The following is a 23,733-nucleotide window of genomic DNA, read 5'->3' as shown; positions in this document are numbered from 1 at the left end:
GTGCCACATTCTGCCCCTGTCTTGTCCTTTGTTTCATTTCTGCCTTCAGTCTTGTGCTTTGGTTTGTACATGCCATGTGTTCATTGTTTGTTTGCATCTGCCAATGTGCTCTTTTTGCCTAGTCAGGTGATCTTGCCATGCCACCTTTCTTGTGTCATGTGACTACTCACAGGTGTTTCCTATTTGCTAGTAGGTTATAAGCCTGGTTCTTTGGCTTGTTGTTTTTGTTCTTCTCTTCTGTCCCTGCCTCTGTGCTATTATTGAGGTTAGTCTGTACTGTATTCCTTTCATTTGTGTCTTCCTTGTCTTTGCGTTTAGGTGTCTTTTACCTTAGTTTCACGGTCTATAGTTGTTCTCTTGTCCTTATGCAATGTCTGTTCTATTCATACTGTTGTGCTCTGTTCCTGATCTGGGTTAGTCGAATCCTCTCTGTTAATCTCTTGTACTTGTGAAGATACAAATTCATTAAGCATCAAATCAAATATAGCGCTTTTTACAACTGATGTCACAAAGCAGCTTCACAGAATTCCAGTAAAAGTTTTAACATGAAATATAAAAATTGTCTGCCTACTAGTGCCCTGCACCACTTATTTCAGAGTGCAACTGGAAGGCTTTTATTCCTTGTGGATGTTGAGCATATTATTAGATGTTTTGTGTTTACTCACATGAGATTTGTTTTTTTTGGTCTCTCCAAACTTTTGTCTTTGGTAACACAGATGTTCATTCTATGTATATTTCAGCAATTACAGATAACTTCCATTGCCCTTTTGTAGACTCAGGATTATGAAAATACATAAACACATGCTATTAAATGTACACCAAAAACATAGTCCAATCTGTCTCATGCACATAATTTACAGAAAATGTATGTAAATGTCAAAAACATCTCCAATTTCCAAGAACTTAAGTTAGTAGCACATTTTCACTTTTTTTGTTTATTTTATTATTTTTTTAGACTGGCAGTAAACATTCCTAATTAAAGACATGAAAGACAAAGCTGGTGGTGAACTTAGATTGCTTGTGTGCATCATTTTGAAACTTTTAAAGGGGAAAACAACTGGTTTACATCTGTCTTTTTTAAATTTTGACAAACGAGCTGAAGTGTGGTCCTCTGGACACAGTTTCAGCTTCTCGTGTAGCCATGTTGAAGCATGAGACTAAATTCTGCTCACACAGGCCCAGCTTGAACTGTAGGTCCTGTCTGGGAATTAATTTCTTGATTATTGCACTCAGAAACAGCAGTGATGCAACGAAGGGCAACTCCCAAATGCACAGTGCTGCCTCTGAAACACTGCACTTTCTCCGCCATTAAAAATTCATAATCGGAGCTGGTGCTAAATATTGTTGCCGCCCAAATAATTGTATATATCAGACAGGAATTACTTCACTCTCTGTGTGTATCATTCTGTTTGATTAAATTAGAATTCATTGAAAATTATATCAGTTGCACCGAACAGACTAGGTTTCTCATTGATTTGCCCTAAAATCAAATATTCTCTGACCCGACTGTGTGCCTGAGTGAATGAAGCAGGCATGGTTTGCATAATGGATTTTAAATTGGGCCACAGTGAGGAACGGAATGTTAAGTTGTATTAGACTGGCATTTAGAGAGAGAGAGAGACTCTGGACTTGAGATCAAAACATTCCATCTCTTTTCCACATCTACATATTTGACTGATCAGATGAAAAGTGAGTGAGAAGTTGGACACTGCTAACTGCTGTGGAGTCTGATGTCACATCATGTCCGTTGCATGAAGTATTTAAGCAAGAAGTGCTTAACCAGATTCTGATTTCACTGTCTGTATTTGTATTGGACATCTGCTAGACAGTGGTTTCAGTGGTTTTGTCCAATCAATATTCTAATGATTCAGCATGCCCACAGCTCAGTGATAAAAAATAATTTCTCATGCATGAGTAGCATCAGATCAGAATTGAATCTAGGGATATAGAGCTGTTAGGCTTAGTTCAAGAAGTGTTGAGCTGAAAGGCTTTATTGCTGCTGTTGGCCACACCATGATGAGTCCATTCCTAGCATAAAAACATCTGTGTAGATTAAGATACACATACATTTTAAAATTGAATAAAGTGCATCACTGATTAATCACAAAAATAGAAATTTGCCCCAGGGTTGAATACAAATATATAATCATAATGTTATACTAATAAAACTATGAAAGCCTACAACTGTCACTCTCTGTGGGTGGATAGGATGGCCTTCCTCCTCCCACAACTCAAGGATGGGAGCCAATGCAGATATGTTCTCCTCTAAATGTATTAAGCCATCCAGTAACAATGTGGTTTGAAAAGAAAGTGGAAAAGAAGCAATAACCAGCTTCACAAGACTTCCACTTTTGCAGAATCATGTGGTGAGTGGAGAAGTAGCTAATGAGTGGAAATGGCAATGGCTTAAATTGTGGAGAAAAATGTATTGCAATGTTTACTTTAAAAAGTCTTTAAATACTTTAAAAAGTATTTATCTACACATTCATTACAACACACTGTACACATTGTTTGATCAGGGCTACTGTTTTTTTGTCAGTTTTTGCCAAATTGTTTATGGCACAGATTTGGCTTTAAAATGATGGCGAAGCAAATGGAGATGAACACAAGAATGTAAGACCGATAAATGTCCTGAAGCACAGTGTGTATGAGCAGAGCTGGTGTTTCACACTGACATGACAACAATGCACAAAGAAAACAAAACAAATCTAAAGCACTCAAGCTCCAACATGATTTCTGCTCCTGCTGATAGAGAATCAGTGCTTTACTACCCTTCGTGATCACCCAGTAAAGTTAGCCTCAGGTAAAATGGTTGGAAACATAATTTCACACAGAAGAAAGGAACTATACAGTGATTTTCAGTAGTGTCTAAAATGAATGATGCAAACTATGAATGAATGAATGAATCTATGATTGTGGAGAAACGCAGTTCTAAGGTTTGTGTCTTTTAAGGTGGAGCTGTGTGTTTGAGGAGGAAAATAACAATTGTGGTTTGTACGTGTCTGGATTTGAACTTGTCTGTAAGTTTTTATTCACTGTTTGAACTACTGCCAAAATGCATTTGTAGCTTGAGTTGTTTAGTTTTGTAGCACTTGGTAATGCAGTTCGCCATCTCCTGAGTTTGGAGACATTTCCACCTTAATTGATTGGAAACAGCAAAAATAAATCAAAATTACACACCTATGGAGTAGGAACAGAGCAATATCTTCATTTCTGTTCATGATTTCCAACATTTGGAGTTCTGTCTGTTAAAAAAATTAAAAATAAAAATCCAGATGCCTCTGCCAAGAGCAGAGAGAGAGAGAGACAGAGACTAGCATACCGGACCAATACTGTGTTTTTTTTACTCATTTTTTACTCATTTACAGATGGGTCTCCTGTTCCAGCCATAGAATTTGATGCAAAACAACTGAATATGTGTAAGAAAGGAATTTAAGACTCCTCACACAAATCAAAATTGACAAAATGGCTTTGAAATATTCTTCAAATTACTGTAACGCATTTTTTATTATTCAGTTCTCTTTTGATTTAACAATGATTACAACTGAATTAGGTACTTTATTGATTTTGAAGGACATTTACTAATATTATTAACTACTGTAAACAAAAACAAATATGTATTTGATGCATTTTCAAATGCAATTTATATTTAAATAATTGTCTGAAACTGAAATATAATTTCAATTCACTGAATCAATCCAAAATTAGATGCATACCAAAGGCCTGTATTTATTATTAGTTTAACAGTCATTTAAAGTCATTTTGATGGTGGCTGTGGTCTTATCAAACTTCCACGCTTATGACAGGCTTCAGTGTTGGTTATGGATATCTGGTCAAGGATCTTGTGATCTTTCTGTTGCCTGAGAAAGTGAGCTCCCTTCATCTACTGAGTCTTCAGATGAGCAGAGCAAATACTGGTGTTTTTTGCTTCTCTATATTTTAAAGAAAAACAAGACAGCAGCTTATTTGATTTCTTTCTGTAGTGGTAAGTTGCAGAAGCGTCTGCAAGGAGCAGAAACAGAGTAGGGACTAGAATACAAAACACCAGCAAAACATCAATATCAACTCAAAAATGAACATGAAGAAGAAAGTAAACAAGAAAATGCAATTCGGTCTGTTTAGCATACCTTCAGACTATGGTGATTTTATGTGTAGTACTATATTAATCTGGGAGTATTTCTTGTACAATATAAAATGTTAATATAGGTTCTGCTAATAAACTAATCTACACATTTTTAAAAATATCTTAATGGGAATAATTTTCCACACATTAATATAATTCTGGGGTCTTAATGAATTGTGTGTGACATCCTTTGGTCAAAGTAGCACAAGGATCAAAGGATGGCTTCAGAGTATTTCCCGGGCTTGGTGTCGGCTTGTTTTTCTCATTTTTGCTTTTACCCTTTTTATAATAAAACCCAAAATTGCTCACATCTGTCTCTATCTGAAACTGGGCTTTTTTAGACAGATTTCTCAAAAACCTGGGGGATCGTGTTCCCTCCCTCGAAAAAAGCGAAGGAACCTCGTCTGTTAAATGTATTTAAATTTTCTACTTTGTGGAATGAGGAATTAATAATTTGTTTTTAAACAAATTGTTATAAAAAACTGCAAATTAAATTAAACTGAGTAAAAATGTTCTGCTAGCTAACCAAGAATATTGTCCCTAGTAAAACTCATGAACGTGTTAGTTTCTGTTTAATAATCTAATTGCTAAGATAACATAAAATATCCTCCCCTATTTCTACTAAACTGTTATGCAGTGCCCTGTGTGGTTAGTAAATAAGCTAATACACTCTATACCTATGAGCAAAATTATGAGGCTTGGAGCCACTGAAGATGCAACAAACATCTTGTGCAACAAATATATTTGTCACTATACCTGTTACCATATGTATACCTCACCACAGCTGCACAGCTCCTGTTTTTCAGAATATTTGCAGAAATTGAACAATACCTATCAGGGAAACATTTTTTTCAGATCCTTATGCTGATAACAGAACTGATATCAGCTACTTCCAAGGGATTGCACTCACTGGTTTATAAGCTCTCTTAGATGTCAGAAATTCTTAGCTAAAAAAATGTTATTCCTAACTTTTAAAGTAAGTTTACAATTATTCTGACTGGTCCAGTCATCACAATTTCTGACACAGTGAAAAATGACCAAAATAAAAAATAAAAAATAGGAAAAAAGGAAATAAAAAATATGTAGAACATTGTTAGATGCATGAGTTAAGATATTCAATTATGAATTTGATATTCTGAGCAGTGTGTAGATAACAAATGAGATAATACAGTAATTATTGCATTGAAATATTATGTTTTGTAAGTTTGGAATGGCACTGAACATATGTTTTTAAAACCATTACTGCTAAAAATATTAGTTCTCTGCAGTCCTCTTCTCTAGTATCTGTATGAAACAAAGCTGTTTGCTATCTGTATACTACTTTGGCCTCCAATAAGCATGGCCTTTGTGTTTTTCTCATTGGGACAGAGATGTCCTTCAGTTTCTCCACAAGGCTTAGAGGGACATCACTGTTTATTGTCAAACTTAAGTGAAATAAATATAAGAAATTACATGTAAATCTGTTTACATGTTTTTGAGAGTGGTGGTCAGCAGAATCCTGTTGTTTTTTGCAGAAAAGCCATGATAAAAGACAGAATTGGGTTCTACAACACTTAATGTGTATTTTGTTTTAGATTTTAAAACAGGATTGGTTATTAGTTGAGAAAAATATATTGGCGTATTTTATTTTATTATTCTACTGTGCTATTTTATTTTATACAATTCTGTTGTCTTTCTGTAGTTACGTATTAATATGTTGTTATCATTGTTTGCTCACACATTCACTGAAAAACAGAATAAAAAGACCAGCAGATTTTCGTTATAAATAAACCTATGGGCAAATATTGCCAGTTAAATGTGCGAAAGTTACTTTTTTAAAAAGCAGTGAGTTGCTGTCTTACCTTTCTATCAACATGCCAACACAATCTTCAATATACAGATATATTTAAGGAATATTTTGGTCGTGTTTCTGTAGGAATTGGAAAAATTACAAAAGTGAACTACATTTATGAAGTTACTCCAAAAAGCTGGAGGTTGTTTGTTCCTGTTTTGTTATGTACATGTGATTCATAGAGCTATTTGCAATATTCATAACACAGGACAAACAAATGTGCAATCATTTTACTTTGGGAAGGAGATGTCAAAATATGGAGTTTCTGTTTGAAGTAACACAAACATGTGTTTTTTTTTTGCAGTGTTAATGCCTGCACTACATTCTAGATACACCTTTTAAAGATGGGTAGTCAGAGAACAGGCATGCACACATTCAAGCCACCAGAACATCCAGTCTGTAGCGAGGTACTTTTTTTATGTTTTCAAAATTCACCACTGAACCACCTGATGTATTTATGTACAAACAGTTTAATACTTTCAAAATAATAAAATGTATGTAATGTACCCTTAACTAAAGTTGTAATTATACTTAAACCTACTTATAATGATTGATCTGTACTCAGTAATGGTTCAGTGTACAGCAAAGAAAGCATTTGCCAATGCATTTTGTTTGCATTTAGACAAATGTAATAGACATTTTACTGCAGGCCTTTGACTGCAACTAAAGTCACAGTTTGAAATGTGTTTTTTTCTGTATGAATTGAAAGCTTCACAACAATTAATTCCATTAATATTCTTAAGATATTTATATAAAAAAAAACTGAAATTCTTGGCCACTTATGTCTTGTATTCATTCATGAATAGATCTGTTTATCAGCTTTGTTCCATGTTTATTGTTCTTTTGAACCATGTATATTGTTCTTATGAAAGTGTATTCTTGGTTTTAATTCTAGGGGGATAATCATGTTTTCATCCTTTCCACATTACAGGCAGGTTCTGAAAAGAACAGCAGACACATAATTACATTTGTGTTGTTTTGGTAGAATCCAGAGGAAACTTTGTAAATCCCCTCAGTAAAACAGCAATTGAAATAATTTGATATGTATCATTGCTTCACTAAATATTCACAGCTGGAATTCTGAAGGTAGTCATGCTCTTAAAGGAGAACAATAATTCAATATATTTCACAGCCCTGTAGCAAAGTCACCTGTGCATGATGGATATCTGTTCCACAGGAGTATTTTCCAGCAACATACAAACAGTGTCATATAGAGGCTACAACACAGAGGTCGTTGTTATTTTAGTCTGTTTTATTAAATATAAAATATGAATATTTACATAAATATGGTAAATGTACGGCTTAGTACAAAAAAAATTGTAATATCACAAGCTGGTTCAACAAAGAATAACATGGTACTAGGGTCATCAAACAAATATAAACATACACCAAATAATCAAAATCTGTAAGAGGTTGAAAAAGAAGTAAAACCATAGGTGGGTAAATTTTCCCAGGTCCATATTTAAAGTTTTTTGTAAAGACAATCTTCAAACAAAAGATTGTTGTAATGTGGCGGCACGGTGGCGCAGCAGGTAGTGTTGCAGTCACACAGCTCCAGGGGCCTGGAGGTTGTGGGTTCGATTCCTGCTCCGGGTGAATCCCACAGTCCAAAAACACACGTTGGTAAGTGGATTGGAGACTCAAAAGTGTGAGTGAATGTGTGTGTGTCTGTGTTGCCCTGTGAAGGACTGGCGCCCCCTCCAGAGTGTATCCCCGCCTTGCACCCAATGATTCCAGGTAGGCTCTGGACCCACCGTGACCCTGAACTGGATAAGCGCTTACAGATAATGAATGAATGAATTGTTGTAATGCCCCAGGGCCCATAGCCATGTTTGTGCTATATACTGTGTGTGTAAGTGTGTGTGTATATATATATATATATATATATATATATATATAATATTTAAGCTGCTATCTGATGTTGTGTCCAATCACAAAGCAGAACAGTAGTAAGACATAATGAATTTAAACAACAACAAAAATAAAAATAATCGTTAAGTGAATATGAATGGCCAAAATATCAGTGTGTACAATAATAACATTTGATTAGTAATACATTTTTTTTGTTTATCCCTTAAACCCACAGGAAAGTACCATCAATATTTTTAAAGTTGTAAAGTAACTCTCCTGAAAGTTAAACTCTGCAGAAACAGAGAGACAGAGTGACTTTGTGACATCAACATTTGCAAATGTCTTTTCTGCTGGCATTTGAAATTTCACAAGAATGTTCCAGGACTTTTCTTTCCACATTTGTGTAAACCTTTCTTTAAAGAGCTTTTAGTTACTTCAGTGCTGTGTTCAGAGCATAGAACTGTTTACCATTTTTATATATAAAGTTATGAATATTTTCTGGGCTCCAGTAAATGTGTATTTTAGCTTTAGCTCTTTGCTCATTGCGATGATATGGCCTTCATTGAGCTAGAGATGTCCTTCAGTTTTCCCATGAAATGCAAACTTTTATGAAGGACAGCATTTTTGAGTTTTATTCATTATATATGAGAAATGTACAGTTCACTCCATATGAATTACCACATTTTAATAAAAGGTCTAGCTTCAAATCTAGACTCCTACTATTGTGGACGCATCTAGTTTGTAGAGTTCTTAATATCTGAAGCAAGACACTGCATTTATGACATTTAAAAAAAAAAAAAAAATAAGTTCAGTGTCATGGTATTTCCAACTGATATAAATTCTATGGAAATTGCTAATAATAATAAATTATACTTATAAAGCTCATTTCAGTTATCTAAATATGCTGATTATTGTGGGAAGTAACATGTAACAGACAAAAATTAAACAAATGGAAAGGAATATATAATTTTTCAAGAGCATCTTCCTCGAGTATTTTCAGTGCATTTATGAAGGTACTCTAAAATGCAGGGATTAAGTATCTATTGTACTGTGTCTGAGGCATGAAGTTGTTTTCCTCCTCATACCAGGTGCCAAACAACTTTGTGCTGCAGTAAAGGTGCACTCAAGCCATAATTTGCTACTTAGGTTTAAAAACGTCTGTCAGCTTCTTCACAAAATAGGGAGGTTCACTGAGAAACAGCATGTTAAATCATTGCTAACTTTATGCGAGATATCACACAAACTTAAAAGGAAACGCTATGCTATTGATGCAAAGTACTGCTCTTTTGAAACAGAGATTTTTTTTGAGTGAAAACAGCTCTCCTTTGTGAAGATTATAAATCCTGTTAAATGTGAGTGAATAGTTAGCCAGTCAGTCAATCAATTAGTGGGGGCATATGTGATATAAGATGAAAAAAGCAGGATATTGGGACTGAAAGATCACTGTTTGATCCTTTTAACTCACAAGAATATTTGGGGTGTAGGAGGGGAGTGAAAGGACAGTGTTTTCTCTTCACTCAACATTCACAGCTGAGGTGTTCTTGAGTGTGTGTTCCACGTATAGTTTCAATGTGGCGGACCAGTTTTGTTGTAGTGCTGTGAAATGACAATAAAAGCGTTTTCATTTATGTTTATGTTAAAAACGAGATGTTTTTCAGGTGGTTGTGTTGTGTATGTAATACATTTCTGAGCTAGAGTGAATGTTGTTACCTTCTAATCATTGGGGATGGAGATGGTCCCAGGTTGTTGTTTTTTTTGTTTGTTTTATCAAACAGCGAGCATCTGACAAAAAAACAAAAAAAAAACCAAAACACAACACACAAAAAAAACAAAAAAAAAACACACCAATATCTCATATCACAGCAGACCAGGACAGCCACCAGAATGACAAATAATAATACAACACAAGAACATAAAGTACTGAATAGTATCTGACTTCACACACAAACATGCTGTCCTGGTAAAATAAGAATAAATAGGTTTGTGTATCATACAAATGTAAATGTAAAATGCAAATAAGAGGCTGCACGGTGGTGCAGCAGGTAGTGTTGCAGTCACACAGCTCCAGGGACCTGGAGGTTGTGGGTTCAAGTCCTGCTCCGGGTGACTGTCTGTGAGGAGTTTGGTGTGTTCTCCCTGTGTCCGCGTGGGTTTCCTCTGGGTGCTCCGGTTTCCTCCCACGGTCCAAAAAACACATGTTGGTAGGTGGATTGGTGATTCAAAAGTGTCTGTAGGGGTGAGGGTATGAGTGAATATGTGAGCATGTGTCGCCCTGTGAAGGACTGGTGCCCCCTCCAGGGTGTGTAACTTGCACCCAATGATTCTGTGTAGGCTCTGGACCCACTGTGACCCTGAAATGGATAAGCGGTTACAGATAATGAATGTATGTGCAAATAGCTTAGCAGATGTCTGCTTAAGTATTTTAAATTTCATGAGTACACACCAGGGGTTTCCTTTTTACACACTACAGGATGCAAGATGTGTCTGTTTCTGTGTAAAACTTTAAACATTTTGCCATTGTTATACCATATGACAAACTTCTCCTGTAAATATATCTGTATATATGTCTTACGATGACTTTCACATTTGTCAGTGTAGTCTCAAACTGAGCAGGTTCTGGGAAGAAAAATAGCATATGATAATTGAAGGAGTCTCATTATAGTAATCTCTTCTTTCAGGAATTTAATAGCTTCAAAATATGCTTAATGAATGTTCATGGAATGAATAGATGTTAAACAATTAAAGGAATGACTTAAAGCTATGGCATTCATACTCATGGATTTCTTATAAGTTAAATTGAAGTCACTGATACTGCTTTTAGTCAGTGTTCGCTGGCTGAGAAAAATCACTGGTCATGACTGGAGTATGAAGGTTCAAAGGTTTAAATGCTTACTGACTTGGATGTCAGCCTGGTCTCTAAATACATTTTACTAAACATCCATTCCTAGAATTCATGCGTATGCACACCTTAATTTCTGCTGCCTATGTAATGTGAAAAATCAAACTTACACCTATGCCCCCAGAACCCCCACAAACCAACCTGTCTCTACACTAAAATCTATTCTTAAACCTAACCCTACCTCTAAGCGCCAAAAAGGTCAGAAGCAGCCGAGTTTAGTTTAGGGTAAAATTCTTTCACAAAAGTTACAGCACTGTTTCTGTCATACTTCCAGGAGGAAACTGGTGACAATATCTACTGACAGTTGTTGTGGATTAGTGAAACAGCATCACCAGTGGACGGAGGCTCTCTTTGTGATTTGTAAAAAATATACAAACAATAGAAATCATAAGGCAGACATTTTATTAATATATGAGGTAATATTTTCATCACACAGGTAGTTATTTTTGGAGAACATTGTGGATGTATGGTTCTAAAACCACTAAAAGGCCTGATACATTGCAATAATAATTCAATTCATAGCATTTAAAGTACTTTTAAAACACTAAATTTTGTTTCTTTGAAAATATCAGTGCCTTTTTTTGTGCAGAATTTTATTGTGTGGAAGACACTGAAACTCTGAAAGTGTGAGTATGATTAAGACCAGTGAAATCTGAACTATATCTCAAAGCATCTTATCATTTTGATTTGAAATTCATTGATATGCTAAAAAAGAGAACTTCTATTTCACTTATAAACCTCAGAAATTAAAAGCTCTATCACTTTACAGTTTCTTACCAACTATTTCTTTCAGAAGCTGCTGTTTTTGAACTAATTTTTAGTTTCTAGCTTTTCAAAAATCAGCAGTCCTTCTACAATATTACTGTGCTTTCCAATTCTTACAGATCTATGTGTGGGTTTTAGAGAGTTATGATGAGTACTGAATACTAAGATGAGTTTTTTTCCAGAATGTATTATGTTCAGTAATCTCATTACAGTTTGAGAGAAGTATTAAGTCATAGGTATTAAATTGCCTCGCCAATGCTGGTGATTTCAGATGCATTCAAAAACCTTATATAATTTCAGCAGATGAGCTGTACCTCTCCTTAGGTAAAATGGTTCTGGCTTCTTTTTTGGAAGCTTGGTAGATCTTGTCCATTAAATATGTGCAACAGTCAAAAAAAAGGAATCTTCTGCCTGAACACCCCAGGAATACTGAACAACTACAATTCAGATTAAAGAAAGGAACAAGAAGTAGGTAGAAGAAAAATCCACCCTTTGACTCCATGAACCTACAGACATTATGCTGTGAATCAAAGTCTATGCACTGAGAAATGTGCTACCGATGAGCGTGCCTAGCTCTGGAAACCTGAGAACAGGTTTTAAGTACCGTTCACACTATCATGGCATTTCGCACCGCCCTGTACAGCAGCAAGATTTCACTCTGTCAGTGCTCAAGGCAGAAAACCCCATCTGAGGACTTCAAACAAACATCCCAAAAGCATGTTTTTCTTACTAACTAATTTATGTTTCAAGAAAATACACATTACCCATGTTGATATTCTACACAGTGTGGCATAAATGTTAGTGAGATTCGGTAGTGCTTTTGTGTGATTATCTGGATCTGAAACCCAATTCCAACTCATTTCCAAAGGCATTTGGGGGAGCTCTGTCCCTTGATCATTATTGCCAAATCTGCCTTGAATCTGGCAGATGCTTTGGTAACTTTTTTTTTTTTTACATATAAAAAGCATATTTGTAATGTTTACCAGAATTCTGCTGGCACTACAGTGGGCTTCTTCAGTGTCACTGATAAGCTTTCTCAGGCCTCACAGAGCACACAGGTCAATGGAGAAAACCAGCTTTACAATTTTACCATTATTAATTGTAGTATTTTGCATTAAACATCATTGTTCTTTTAATTTTATTTTTCCATAGTTAATAATTAAGTCGGCATTTTAGTCATTTAGCTCTGTCAGCTCTATCATTGCTTATTTTTCACGTTTTCAGAGCCCCTGGAGACCAGATGGATGGTTCTTGCTAAAGCCTCACCACTCACCAACTGGTACTCAAACACTACAGCCATACTCTCCTTGCCTGATTGTAACCAAAAGTACCTCCTGGCATGAGCTCAATGAGATACGCTTGTCAATGTTGTGCTGGTAGTTGAGAGAGAGGGAGGAAATGCGATGGACAGAGGCTGTTTTATTTTGCTGATGCTGAGCCGAATGTCTGCTTTGTGTTGGCTATATTGTGTATAGATAAAAGGCCAGAAGGCCGAACAGCTCCTGCTTTTCTCCAGCATCCTCCCTACAAGGGGGGCAAACAACTTGCCACAGTTGGGTATTAAAATGATTTAATTTTTATTAATCATTAGTGTTACTTGTCACTGGTTGCTATTTTGTAGTGTGTAACACCACTGCTTGCCATACTCAGAAAACTGGGGTTTGAGTCCTAGCTGAAGCAGGAAATCTATGCTTTACAAATACATTATATGAAAAGAAGTGTTTGGACAGACCACTGAATTCAGGTGTTTCATTCAGTCCCATTGCCACAGGATCTATTCTTGTAGACTGGCCTTACAAATATTTGTGAAAAGCTGTGCCACTCCAAAGACTGAAATTACTGAATTCAAGCATGGCACTGTAGGATGCCACCATTGCAAAAATATTCCTAGATATTCCATGATCAACTGTGAGTGGTATAACGGAAAATGGTAACTCAGCCACAAACGGGCACACCATGCAAATATACAGAGTGGGATCACCGAGTGTTGAGGGTCACAGTGAGTCCAAGACAACAGTGCTCCTCTGATTCAATAACTGTAGGGTTCCAAACCTGCTGTTGTGGTGGCAAAGGGGGAACCAGCTCCATATGAATGCCTTTTGGACTTAAAATGAGATGACATATTATTCCTAGCACTTTTGTCCATATAGTGCAGGAATCAAATACAACTGTTAGCATGTGTGTAACATTTGTCACTTGATTATGTCAAATTTCACTTCTACCATGTTTTAACATGAGTATATGTTCTAGTGGTTTGTTGACAGTGCTCATAAAATTGTGACTTTTTTGTTGCTTCTGTAAGATTCACAAACTTGTTTTCCATCCTTGAACTACATGCTAAATATCGAGTTCCACACTGAAGTTTTAGCTTTTACTCATTGGGTTAATGATGTCCCCAAGACTTGTCTCAGAAAAGCATCAGGTTCTGAGGAGAGTCATATCAAATTATGTAGATGAGACCCTGGCAGATATCTAAGATTATTGCGGGGAAGGCATGGATTACTGTGAAAATCCTGATTTACGCAAATTTTCTTCTTTATGGTTAGCTCTGTGTCCACTTTGTGGACACTCCTGTTATTATGTGAATCCAAAGAAATATCATGCTTTGGGGTAGCTACATATCAGGCTAAGCTTATCATACCCAGTTGTCAGCTAGAGGGCTGTAAATGTCCTATGTAGAAGTGGACTCTGTATTGATCCAATACATCAATCTAATCCCTTCAATACCTTTGATGATTGAATGCCATCTTAGCACAGCAATGTTCTGACCTGTACAATCAGGGATGAGCATCATATTGCTGCCTTTAATAAAAAAACAAAAAAAACAAGATGCTGGTGGAGCAGATGAAACAAAACACAATATATAATAAATGATCACAAACATAAATAATGTTTGCAACTGTTTATGATGCAAACATAACTGATTTTACTTTAAAAACACCAGTACATATACAATCCTTTTAGACTGCTCCAAAATACCCAAAGGTGATGTGCAATTGCACGAGTGGGCCTTATATTGCATCATTACGCCTAATTTAATGTTGTTGTTTTTTTGTTTTCAACGAATAAATAAAAACAGAATACAGCGAATTGGATATGTGGTTTCAGACAATGGATGAATGAAGAATACAGCGAATACCAGATTCATTTCTGCAGTTTGGCTGTCTCTTGGTTTTTTCCCTTCTCATTGGCAATCATTGCCATAGAGAAACACTGCACTCATTGTCACTCCAGGCTTGATGCTCCCCATTTGTACTGGCCCAAATTAGATTTAGCCACTTCTTTGATCTCCAGCTTAGCCTCTTGGCCTCTCAGATCAGTGAGGTAAGGAGTTGACCATGAGTAATCTGCCTCCACCTGCCTTTTAACCACACTGGCAACAGAATTGCTACAACACAGAGAGGGACGAATACCTTCTCTATGCATAAATCTGCCCTTCTCTAAGCCAGTACATGATGGTGTTTGATACCATTAATTAATTAAGGTCCTTCTCAGATGCCATTATTTAATTAAGTTCATTTTCAAAATGGCACATTTAGCAAAATTGTAAAAGGTCAGTGCACACAGACTCATCAAGGAGAAGTTAATTGTTAAGTTTCTCCCAATCCCCATCAGGACACTTCCTTTCCAAACATTTTAAGAGAAAACCTGTTATAGCTAATGGATTCAGGTACTTTAGGGTGCACCCACTGTGGACACAAAGGATTACATATGTTTAGTCTCCAGGATGCACTGGAGCACCTTTATATCACCCTAAGATTGTCATCCTCAGTGCCAGTTGTCAGCTAGAGGAGTGTAAATCTCCCCAACACTGGGTTGTGGAAAGGGGGATCAAGCTCTATCTACAAATTGAAATAATTCAGAGTTACATTATATCCAAAACTAATCATCCTACAGTAATACACGACCTCACTAATGTTCTTGTGTTTGAATGCCATCTCAAAATCCTCACAAAAAATGATACCTATTCTGATGTAAACTAACCAGTGTTCTTGAACATGATTTTATAATTTTCTGCCAAGATTTGATGAGGATTATGTATAGAAATAGATGCTAAAGTATGTACAGTGTAAAAATATCTTTTTAAAAAATGTGTGATGTTGATTTAAAAACCTCAGGCAATCAAAGAGAATCTGAACAAAACATTGTTCTTCAAACTCAGTCACACCTACTACTTTATAGAAAAAAAAAGATCTTGTATGTTATTTGTTTTATATGATTATTGTATTTACTGTGATTATATACAACTTTATACAAGCGCCACGCTTACTGAGAAGACATTAGTTTAAATATATATAATTATCTTAGGTTCCTAAGGCTTCTGCACCGTACTGTATGTAAGGCAATGTGAAAATAGAATGTATACAAATATATATTAAACAAGTAGACAATAGATGTAAGGTAGCAGCTGTTCATGGAATAGATAGAGATATTTCACTGTGTATCTTGCATGTTTCTGAGAAAAATATAGCAGAACAGATGTACAGAAGCATGGAATGGTGCAGTGGAAAATAAATAAAAAGATACAGCCAAATGCTGCTGAATTATTTTTCCATGAATGTGCATAAACATTCATTCATTGTCTGTAACCACTTATCCAATTCAGGATTGCGTTGGGTGTGGGGCCTACCCGGAATCACTGGGCGCAAGGCAGGAACACACCTCAGAGGGGGTGCCAGTCCCTCAAAGGGCAACACACACTCACACGTATGGACACTTTTGAATCACCAATCCACCTACCAACGTGTTTTTGGACCGTGGAAGGAAACGGTAGCACCCGGAAGAATCCCCATGTGGAGAACACACCAAACTCCTCACAGTCCCCCAGAGTGGGACTTGAACCCACAACCTGCAGGTCCCTAGAACTGTGTGACTACCTGCTGCGCCACGGTGCCACCCTGAAGAAACCTTCACAATGCAAACAGTACTTAAAGCATTTTACTGAAGAGCCCTTGAGAAGTGTTTTTCTATGATAATAAATGAACCTTCTGAATAATATGAGAATCAAAGACAAAATAGAGAATTTACATGAATCTCAAGTACTGTAACAAAACACTGGGTATCTTTAACAGTAATGCGAGTTATTCAGGTGCTTTTTTAGGGTGGCATGGAGTGTCCAGCCTCAGCATTACTGTTGTTCCACTACAAACCGCTGTGTGTCATCCACTACTAAATGCAATCAACATCAAGAAGTCAGAGATAAGGAGTAGTGCACATGTGGCTCAGCCTGAACATAAATCTGTTATGCCAAAAACAATACAAGCCATAAGTAGAGGAAATTACAGAATGGAAATATATGCATAAAGAATACATTCACTCAGACTGATCCCTGAGGAGACAACTGAAGTAATGTGACTGAGGATAGTAGACATTTTTTCTGCATAGTCATAAAGAAATGGAAGCGATCCAGAGCCACACCAGAAACCCTTTTATCTTTAAAATCAAAAGCATGCTGCGGTCAACAGCTAAGAGTGCACTCAAATCAAGCTGCATGAGGAGACCTGAAGTGTCAGCAGCCCTAAGATCATCAACAATTCTTAGTAATGCAGTTTCAGAGCTCCTGAGTGCCACAGCCATGTAAGTGTTGTCCCCATCATCAGGAGATTGATGGCAATGCCACAGTCCTTCATGGTCATGAGTCCAAAAGAGCATCATTTGACCTCTCCCAAGCACTCAGAGCAATGCTAATGTGATTTGTTAGCTGATGTAACAGAACTGGCCATGACAAACAAGGCTGGGAGTGTTACCAAAAATCAATGCTTCAGTCCTGTGTCTTTCTTTTTTTTTTTTTTTCTTTTTGCCCTGTTTTCTTCCCATCATATTTAGGGAAGACAAGGGGGTAACCATGGACTAACGGTTAGAGAAGTGGACTTGGGACTGGAAGGTCACTGGTTTAATCCCCATGACCAGCAGGAAAACAGGGTGGGAGGGATAGACCATTGCTGTCCTCCTCCCTCCATGTCTGAGGTCCCCACAAGCAACCCACTTAACCCCCAACTGTTCCCCAGGCACCAGGAATAATAGCCTGTGCTCCAGGTGTATGTTTACTGCCCTTTATGCTTTAGTGTGTTTACTCCCATAGATTGGTTAAATGCAGAAGAAGTTGTAAGTTGTACAATGACAAATAAATGAACTTTATTATTACATTATCATAACTGCCTAATTATGTAATGTCAGCCATCAAACGCTCACATTAAATAAGTTTCACACACAATACATTCTGGGTTGTATGAGCTGCATTTTAAGCCTCTTTTAAAGAACAATAATTCAAAAGACCTTCAGGAAATATTTATTTCTTCCCAGTGATAAGGACATCTGTCACCACCTAACATGTACCAGTGAATAATAGGACCTTGTTTAAAGTAATTGACATTCTGTGAAAGCTGACCTGTGGACAATTAGACATGTCTTTCCTTATCTGGACTCTAGACCATAGCCGTCTGCTTTCAGAACTTTGTAATTGTCAGAGAACCTTGGGAATGAACAATAGCAAATAATAAAAAAAAGGTAAAGAACAGATTTTCTGAAATATTTGACAGAGAGAACTGATGAGAGGATTACTGCTGATTCCTTTAGACATATGGAATGGTTTTGTTCAGATGATGATGGAGTACTGGCCAGTGTCACCTGCTGTCTAGTATTTTATATATATATATATATATATATATATATATATATATATATATATATATATATATATATATATATATATACTAATACTAAGGCTGGGCAATTTTATTAATCAACTTCTATGTCAACTTCAATTATTTTTAACTGTTTTATTTTATTTTAATTCTGTCCCACTAAATATTCATGTACTGTCCCTTTAAAACCACACTACCAAGCTGTAGTCACGTGATTTTGCCCCTATCTGCCAAGTGGAAACAACCTAAACGCAGAGGCCAACCAAGCAACTAGAGCAGCTAGTACCAATGAAAAACACAACTTCTGTGGTTTGGACACGTTTTGAATATAATTAATACCACACTGAACAAAAAGTCAAATGTAAACGTTTTAGTGACCAAAGCACAATCACACACCAAATATAAATAGTTCTCAAAAAACGAGAGGAATAAGCTCCCAGCAACATTAGAAAAAATATCCCTGCTTTGATACTAAAGCATATTTACAGTACAAGCCTCTTCACTGAACTACGAGGGTCAAAAAATACAACAAACTAATTGTTCATTAATTGTAATCGTAGTAAAATGTTCAGTTAACCTTGATATTGATTTGTGCTCATATCACCCAGCACTAATATATGTACATGTAGATTTTGTTCACAAAATGCATATGGGTGAGAAATGCATATAACACCCTGTGTTTGAGGAAGAAAGCATCGGAGCACTCATTAAATGAGACATCATCATCCATGGAGCCTTCCCTGAACCTCTGGGTGCAAGACAAGAACCCACACTGGACAGGGCACAGTCCATCCACAGAGGGAACACACCAAACCCCTGGAAAGTGATCTGAAACAGCATACAAAACAGGCCCCTGAGAACCTGGGGCAGTGTGGCATCAACACCACCTAGCGACACTGCCTTATGTCTCTGTTGTGCTCAGTAAGATCTGTAGTGGTCTCTGTGCTGATCTTTCTAATACAGTGATCATACTGTTGTCCGTATGGTCAGGCGTTCTGAGGTGAAAGACTGAAGGGTGTGCACAGGGCTTAATAGTTTCTGATTAAAATTGAACACCATTCTGACAAATCTTTAGCAGCTGGTTTAATGTAGTGATAATACTATTTCTCTGCACATGAAAGCATTGGGTTTGATACATGGTTTGAGCTGGAACAGTGTATTACACAATCTGTTGTATTTTTACAATTTTAACAACTAACAATTTGGTGTATTGGATTCATTGTAATGGGAATTGTGTGTGTGTGTTTTCACACACATTAATGAGTGGGAATGCAGTTTTGCCTGCAGTGATAATGTGAGCCTTTCTGTGGTAAGCAGATTTTGAAAGGAAAATAGTTTGGGAAATTCATAAAATTGCATTGTTTCATTTTTAAAAGCTTTCACTCTATTTTTGACAAAGTGCTTGTTTGTTTCCTCTGGGAGTGTTTTTGTGGTAGACCCTTTCTGAAAATGGCTTGTCCCTACATGCCATCAGTGAACTGTCGGATATTGTGTATGACACAGACACAGACCTTTCCTGTCAGTGTAGGTGGCTTTTGAAAACATCTCACTAGCTCTTAGTGACCAGAACTTTTAATGATGACGTCATATACTGCTTAGGAGAATGAGTAACTTGTTTTCACACAAGGTGCATTATGAACCTATTTTGTAGTTGTGTTTTCATGTATTTGGGAGTGGGCTGTTTTTCTGAGTGACAACTTTAACATTTACATTATCTCTGAGCTGTTGTTCTGATAATGCAGCTTTTTAAAAGAGTTGGCTTTTTGTAAAACTAGGAGGAAACAAATGGCATTTCTTTAAAAAACAAAAACAAAATAATGTCCCACTTAACCTTCACTACTGTATGTCAACTACTGCAAAACAAAGAAAACAACAAAGGAGTAAGATGTGCCTGAGAGCACAGCTTTTCAGATAATATCTCTCTCTGTTAGGACCAGTTAACGTTAAATGCAGAACACTAGTCACAGCCAAGGAGGGTAGACTTGAATATTCTTTTTGAACTCTAACCTGGATAAAGATGAATGTGAGGTGTGTGTGTGTGTGTGTGATCAAACCCCTCAGCCTGTGTGCTTGTGTACGTGCATGAAATTCCACACTAACAAGACTGGCACTCCACTTCTTAGTTGAAAAGTTCAACTCTGCCACAGCTTAAGGTGTTTTACTGGGCTCTGAGTACAGAGAATGTCAGCAGAGGTCTTTATGAAGATAAACAGATGATTAAATTAAAGAAATAATTAAATATTATGTGTCAAATTTCCACCATCTTTTCTATAGGTGAATATACGTTGGCCACCCCCACCACAGACTAAGGTGCATACACTGAGCTTTGTTTGTGTAGAGAATGAACGGGAAGAGAGGATGACATTACATGCACTTGTATGGTAATTTTTGTGTTTTAATGAGATTACAGATGTTGTTTCTGCTGTTTGGATGCACTGTGTTGCAGTTACGTTCTATTAGTTATGCCTGTTTCTGCCCTTTTGTGTTGTCCACTCAGTGTGGGCTTTAAAGCAGACTTTGAGATTGTGTGCATGAAGTTTTCTGAATGCTGTAAGTGCTGTTTGAGCCGGTGCAATGGAAGACCTGTCTGCCTCAGTGTCTTTATTGAGAATGCTGTACTCACTTTTCTCAATGTATTTTCTTGGGCAGTGTATTTAAGGTGGTCTGTAATTTAAGGCTAGGCGAATTTGCACATTCCCACACTTCGATTAAAGCCAAGGGGCTGTCATTATAATCGTAATCTTTGAAGGCTGCATCTGTCTCTTTGATTCCCTGTGGAAAATGAGCCAATTGGATTTGTGCTCATGTTTTCAAAAGGTTGATGCTATCTTTTCAAGGAACATGTTTAATAATTAAAGGATTTTAAAATTGACCAATTAGGCTTCTTTACAACTGTCACAGCCCTTTGCTCTACTCTTGGCCCAAGTCACTTACTCCTTGGAGACTTTGTTTTTATCACAGTGGAAAAAAAGGAAATCATTCTCAAACTGTCTGTGAAAATGAGGTAATTCAGGGGAAGAGGATTAGAAGATATTTATTTTAGGTCAGGTCTTTCTGGACATAGATTATGTCAGATTCAGGACTACTAGAAGATTTTAACAAGTATTGTTAGTTAAGGATTAATATGAGAAGAGCAGCATAGTGGATTCTGGAAATGTGAAATGGTGTTCCATTTAGTGTGTTCCTGCCTTGCACCCAGTGATGCCTGACAATGAAGACCCAACTCCACCCTGAACAGCATAAAGCAGATATAGAGAAAGAATGAGTCCATAATGCTATGAATCCATGGTATGTACAGCTCAAACCAAGGTGTGATATGGCACTCTTTATAATTAAAGGTGCATTAAAGAAGCATTGCTTTTTTCCTTAAATACTATTTTTGAAAGGCTGATTTTTTTTAATTTAACATAAATAACCGTCTAAATATTTAAAGAACGTTCTGTGTAGATTCTGTAGCAGCTCTTTTCTAAAGTTTCTGCATTACGTGGAAGCTTAAAAATTCTTTACTGTAATGCATCAATTTAAACCATGTTTTTAAGAACCCTCCTTTGAAAGGTTCTGAAAGGGAACTTTGCTTGTTCACTCTTTGCACAGCACTACAGCACTACAACTAAATAGTGCCTCCATATTTAACCCACCTGTGGCAAAGAACTTACACATTAGGACACACACACACACATGCACACACAAACAAAAAAAATATATATACAATTTTCCTTTCACTCCAAACAATAGAATCAGGAATACTTTGGTCCCAAGTCTGCTTCTCTGACTTTTAGACCACAGCTGCCGGGGCGCTCTAAAAACAACCCAATGTATCTTATATCACACAAATAACCACTTGGTTGATACTTTTTAAATTTTATTTATTTGTTTATTTACTTATCTTTTGATGTTTGAAGTTTTTTGACTTCACATTTCTGTGAGGTGAAGGATAAACAGAAATATAATTCGTTAATTAAGAAGAGGCATAAAGGTAACAGTTTACGTGAACCCTGCCAGGTCACACTGAAATAACCATTTAATTAACTTGTGATGTTTAATAGAGTAATATTACACTGACTCTGACTTTGATTTTGGCTAATCATAAATCACAAATCTGGTCAGTATAGAGATAAAATAAATAAACTTGCCTTTTCAAGAATAGTTTAGAGTGAGTGTGAGGTTTTATGGATGGTAGAAAGCACATTGCTGTGAAGGAAACTGGTGGGCTGGACTAAAATATAAGACACGGTGAAAAACAATTCTTCATAATCATTGAAACCCAAATTAGTCAAAATTGCCCCCCCCAAAAAAAATGTTTCATTGCGCAGCCAAGGCTTATAATTGCTGGACTAAATTTTATGACATGTTCTGTGGCCTCTGCCATGTTTCAGGGTACAAGTAAAGTGTTGCCAGTAAATCAAGCATTTACAAAAATATGCAGACTATACTATAATATGATCATTGGGTTTACACAGAAGCTTGTATAACCTGCTGTTTTTTTTTTTTTTTTTTTGACGCTCCAGATGTAGTTGGAAGAAAATGCCTTTTTTCTTTTTAGATGCATCATTTTGTTTTGTTCCTCAGTCTTCAAGAGAGATTTAAGGGCTGAATCCTCTGTAAAGCAGCCAGAGCAGCCATGTGACAGGTGACATCAGAGAGGACGTCAGTGAGTCAGGAATGTATTTAGGAGAGCCTTTTTTGTCTTGCTTTGCCTAGAGTGCTGGGAAACTTGAGCAGAAGCAGCAGTGCCAGTGTGTGTGGGTTTTCTCTGAAGAGTAAAAGTAATTTTTTTGTACCTTGCCAGCCATTAGCACTAATCATACAGAGGCAGTGAAGTGTGAGGTGGTGTTTTTAGAGCATGCATTAAAAGACTGGCCATATATATATATATATATAAGCAATAACATATAAATGGGTCAAACGTGGAAGAGGTTGATATGCTGCAGAGAAGATGATTGTAGCTCAGTAATTACACACAGATTCTTTGATTTTCAGTGTGGTACTAATTTGCAGCCTGATGAAATGAGTGAGTCTTGAGGCAGGTCTGTCTAATGCTGCTGTTTGATGGTGTAAATATAAGCTACGCATCCTCTCTCAGGGATGGAGCTTTTTGGTATTAGAGTGCATGTGTGTGTGTGTGTGAGGGAGAGAGAGAGAGAGAGAGAGAGATGGTGCAAGTGTGTGTTTAATCAGATCCCAATACTAGCAGCGGAGCTCATTTCCACCTGCTCCTCTCTGTCAGTGACTCGCGGCTTCAGAGATGTCTAATGGAGGTTGTCAGAGTGCTCTCCCATTCAATAACATGGCTCAGCCTAGAGCCTGTATTATCAATAGTGGAAACTTAATAGCAAGTCTCCTTAGTGGTTGTCATGACGACTAGCATTAATCTGCACAAATGCAAGTCTGTCCCTTTTACACTGCTGGAATCAACAGAGGAGGAAAGGGGTCAGGTGAGCGGGACCCTTTTTTTAACCTGTCTTCTCTGAAAATGGATTGTATAGAATCAGTAAAAGAAAGGAACATGCGCAGGCTGTGTCACATGGCTGCAAAAGAGATTGGTAAAATGATAGTGAACACTAAGGCTGCTGTCCTTTTATACTGTCCAAAGCAGCCCTATTGGTGCCTGCGTGAATGA

General features: G+C 36.9%; 1 protein-coding gene across 1 annotated transcript in view; it reads left to right on the top strand.

The window, feature by feature from the left end:
* The first annotated feature begins 240 nt into the window (after positions 1–240).
* Positions 241–23,733, top strand: part of ca10a (carbonic anhydrase Xa) — a 337,301-nt gene continuing 313,808 nt past the window's right edge. Inside the window, exon 1 of the mRNA XM_066664825.1 lies at positions 241–265. The gene's annotated coding sequence lies outside the window, so the exon portion shown is untranslated. The remainder of the gene's footprint in view (positions 266–23,733) is intronic.

This window comes from Hoplias malabaricus, chromosome 3 (assembly GCF_029633855.1).
Source record: "Hoplias malabaricus isolate fHopMal1 chromosome 3, fHopMal1.hap1, whole genome shotgun sequence".
NCBI classification, from domain to species: domain Eukaryota; kingdom Metazoa; phylum Chordata; class Actinopteri; order Characiformes; family Erythrinidae; genus Hoplias; species Hoplias malabaricus.
Note: the sequence above shows the minus strand (reverse complement) of the source record. Positions and strands in the feature narration are given on the sequence as shown.